Source organism: Mus caroli, unplaced genomic scaffold (genome assembly GCF_978045245.1).
Source record: "Mus caroli unplaced genomic scaffold, Mus_caroli_1 scaffold_4, whole genome shotgun sequence".
Classification (NCBI taxonomy): domain Eukaryota; kingdom Metazoa; phylum Chordata; class Mammalia; order Rodentia; family Muridae; genus Mus; species Mus caroli.
In genome coordinates, this window is record NW_028227259.1 from 131,449,451 (window position 1) to 131,454,044 (window position 4,594).

Below are 4,594 nucleotides of genomic sequence, written 5' to 3' on the forward strand. Positions count from 1 at the left end.
GTGACCCTAACATTTGGCCACCCATCCTCAATATGACAAATTGAAAGAAAATAGATGTCATGTACAAAGGGAGACTTAGAGATTCACTATGGCCACATTGAGGAGAACATATCACAAAGCTAGTGACCCTACCCCTTCCAAAGCAGGGGTCTTCAGGGTCCTGACCTGAGGCTTAGATTTAAATGGAAGGCTAGAGGCATGGGTTGCTAAGCAGTCCAGGTCACGGTACGGGTGGGGTCTGGGTTGCTCGTCACGGAACTGGCATTGTGTTGGCTCTAGTCCATTCTGCAAGCTGTCAGAACTGTGAAATCTCTGCATAGGAGGGAAGAGCATCTTGTGGGGTCCCCCAGGGGTTTTTGGCCTCTGCACTTCTCCAGCACGCAATTCCTAGGGTCACTCTAATTCTTTGGGGCTCATTATTTTAATACAGTCTGACAACCAGAGAGGTGGGACACAATCATGATTCTCAACCTTCCTAATGCTGTGACCCTTTAATACAGTTATTCATGCTATAGTGACCTTCCCTTCCCTAGCTGTAAAATTATTTTGTTGCCACTTCATAAGTACAATTTTGCTACTGTTATGAATTGTTAAGTATTTTTGGAAACAGAGGTCTGGCAAAGGGGTTGCGACCCACAGGTTGAGATCTGCTGCTTTAGACATTTGCTCTTGCCTGGCTAGCTGCAGCCTAAGCCTGGCTTTAGCATAAGGGCTGACTGCTGTCTGCTGAGGCCCTAAACCACCATGCAAACAGATATAAGGCTGGAGTAGCCAAAGCTATATGACTTCTTGCTACAAACCCTCTCTGCACAGCCAGGGCTTAGAGATGTGGACACGCATGGTGGCTTATCCCCCTGACTTTCTTTGCTCTCAAGCCTCCTCTGTATTCCTCCTGCCCTGGTTTCCATGGGAACTTTCTGGGACTGTTTTCCTGGTCACAGATTTCTGCCTTGGGCCTGCCTGGGCCTCATCAGTGGAAGAAGCAGCTTGGTCCTTGAGTGACAAGGTGGCAAGTCTCCTGCAGACACGGGGAGACTAGGAGAGACTTCAGTAACCCAGGGATTTGCAGAATGAGTCTGCCATCGTCTCCAAGCAAGCCCATATATCTATCTAGAAGACTTCCATGTAAGTAAAGTTAAACAAAAACTCCCGTTAGCCTAGTTGATTTTTTTTCTGTCTATTTAAAACACATACATGCTCACACAGAGATATATACACAAACACACTATTACATAACACACATACATATACACACACCTCACGTACACACAGACATGCACTCACACAAATGCACACATGCACACACACATATACACATGTACACATAAACACATATACATACAGATAAACACACATACATACATACACACCATATATATACCACATACACACATTTAACATGTGCACACACACACATACACATGCACATACCTAGACCTTTTTTAGTGCTTTGATCTCAGCAAATTTTTCAGGGCAATTGGGAAAAAGGTAACCATTTGGGAAGCCCACAGATTAATCCTCCAAGGGTCAGTGACCCTGGAGCCCCTGCCATTTGTGTAATACTAAAAACCTTTAGAAAAGCAACTGGGAGGCCACCAGATTAACTTTATTGGTTTCTCAGGGAAGGAGTTGACTATTGGCTTTCTGGACCAGGGGCCCATAGAAGAGCAGTTATGTGTCGGCTCCCTTTATTCTTCTAGTGTTTAGGAGCAGGAGATGGTGTGAATTATCTCCCCTGCAGATGGATGCCCCAGCAAGTGGAGCTGGTATGCAAAGGTCTAGAAGTCAGGACCTGGGCTCTTGAGGTTTCCTGCTGTTTCTATAATGGGAAGCTTTGCCCTCCCCCACAGAGAAGACATGTGGAGGCCATTAATCTGGTCCCAAGATGTCTGGGCAGCTTAGCATTAAAAAAAAAAATCTCCCCTCAGCACAAAACACCAAATATTTCAGTGAAGAGCATCCTCCTTGTCATTGAGGATGGGAACTGGTGAAACGCAGCCTGGGGGGAGCGATAGCTCGTCTCCAGGCCCCCATGTACAGCTATGTGTGCATCCTCCTTGCTGACCACATGGCATGGAATGACCAGGTCATTGAAATGCTGCCAACTCTCCCCGGGCCTCTGCTCAATCCGTGGGACACTAAGGTCATCTGATGCAATGAAGGTTGCTAGCTGTATGCCATCTCCCCTCTTCTAAGATAGGCAAGTGTCTACCTGGCCACCAAACCCTCGGGTGTCTGATAAATATATACGGACTCAGCACATGCGTGTGGATGTCCCAGCTGAGAGTCTCTGGAATGCCTGGTTTGTGAGGGTCAGGGAACTGGTAATAACTAGCTACTTCCTGGGATCTGAGAAGCTCATAGTGTGCTTCCCCCTGCAGAGCCCCTGTCCTAACTCATCTCAAGAGGATCTGTGAGTGTGGAGAGTTTAAACATGGTGTCTCATAGGTGGATGTCAACAGGTTCACTTCTTAGATGCTTTCCTGACCATTCAGTGTGACCAGAACTCCTCCCTGTGCTCGCAGGTGTGTATGCTTGTGTGTCTGTGTGTGTGTGTGTGTGCGTGCATGCGCGTGCATGTATATAAGTGTTATGTCCACACAAGCCAGGGACATCAGATACCCTGTAACGTTACTGATGATTAGGAGCCTCCATGGTGTTGGCAGCTAAAGCCTGGGTCCTCTGCAAGAACAGTCAGTGCATTTAAAGGCTGAGCCATCTCTCCAGTCTCATGTCTCCCCTCCACTCCTTTATCACCATGAGTAAAATGGACTCTTCCTCCCTACTACAGCCAGTCTTTATGTATATGTATGTGTATATGTATGTGCCGGTATATGTATGCACATATATGTACATATACATGCTTAAGTGGCTAATACTTGACTGACTAAATGATCCCTCAGCCCTAACATGCCATCTCGGTGAGATAATGTAACTTTTTCAAATATCCCCCAAGACAGTGGAACTCACTCACGCATTCTTCGGCTCCTTTGGAAGCCAAGCAAGGTGATTTCCTGGCAGATTGACTGGCTCCTCCACTATCCTTTTTCTGCTCTGAGGAAAACCACTGCTTCTCCCAGACCCATGACTCTTTTACATTTACAAAGTCACCTCTGTGTTTTCTGCCCTGTTTGGAAGTTGTCAACAGCTCTTCCTTGGGTATAGATTCCCCTGCCCCTCCTTCTCTGTTGCTCTTCTTACACTCACTCTCAGAAGTGATAGACCGTGTAATTCTCACATGTCAAGGTTCTAAGCCCAAGCCCCCCCCCCCCCCGGCACTGCCTCCGGTGCTCTGAAAGAATGTAAAGGGAAGGTTGTACCCATCAAGCCCCTCTTGCTCTACCCTGTGCCCCCCATGCTGTCAGCCAAGTCTGGCCCCCGAGGATACCCCTCCTTCCCTGGGGTGTCCTGGAGCTTGGAATTGGCTTCATTTTCTCCAGAAGGAGGAATCAGCTTTTCCCAGCCGTCTTTGAGATTATCTTTATTCTTCAAGGAGCTCCAGTGGCCAGAGCCTCTGTGCATCCTGCCAAGTGCCCTGGGATCTTGGAAATCTGCCCAGGGGCTCAGTGGAGGCCTCCACTCCTCCAGACAGCACACAGTTATGAAAGAAAACGTGAGCCTTGGCTCCCAGGGCTAGCAAACACACTGTGGGCACACTGTGGGCACTGGTGCCAGGTCTTGGAAAGTCGAGTGTAAATGGCCTTTGCTCGTTATGTGTTTGCGTGCTGGGTTATGGTGTTTAAGGGTGCAGGCTTCATACACATGCTTACAACTGTGTGGCTTATGCATGTGTGCAGCATGGAGTTATTGTTTGTATGTATGTGCTTTGGCATAGGAGGGTTGTATGCATATATGTGTTGGACCTCTCGTGCACATGTGAGGGTATACTGTGTGTATGCATGTTTGAGTTTCATGTATGTTTGTCTATGTGTGATTGTTGTATGAATATGTTTCCAAGCATGCACTTGACTGTATGATTGTGTGTGGATGTGCCATGGTAATGGGCTTCTGTTTTTAATAGTTTTCTGTTTAAAAAACAATATTTATTATTGTATGTGTATACTCATGTACTATATGTGTGTACTTGACTGTATGTCTATGTGCCACATGTGTGTACTTTAATGTGTGTCTGTGCACCTTGTGTGTGTGCACCTGAGTGTGTGTTCATGCCCATGTGTGTATACCTGAATGTGTGTCTGTATACCATATGTGTATACCTGAATATGTGCTCATACACTGTGTGTATACTTGGGTGTATGTCCACGCACTATGTGTGTGCCTGGTACCTAAAGATACCAGAAGAGGTCATCATTGGATCCCCTGGAACTAGAGTTACAGGCAGTTGTTAACCTCCAAATGGTCTCTGAGAATCGAACCCAGGTCCTCAGAGCAGCCAGGACTTTTAACCGCTGAGTCATTCCCTCACCAGCTCCTTTTCTCTGGTTTTCCAAACTGCCTCTCCTGTACCTCACCTCAACAAAAGTTGACTAATGTAAAATGTCACAACTCCCTTCAGAGTTGAAGCCCAGAAGTCAGCTCAGAAGCCCTGAAGTAGCTACTTTCTAAGACACCCACAGTCAACCCAGCCCCTCTC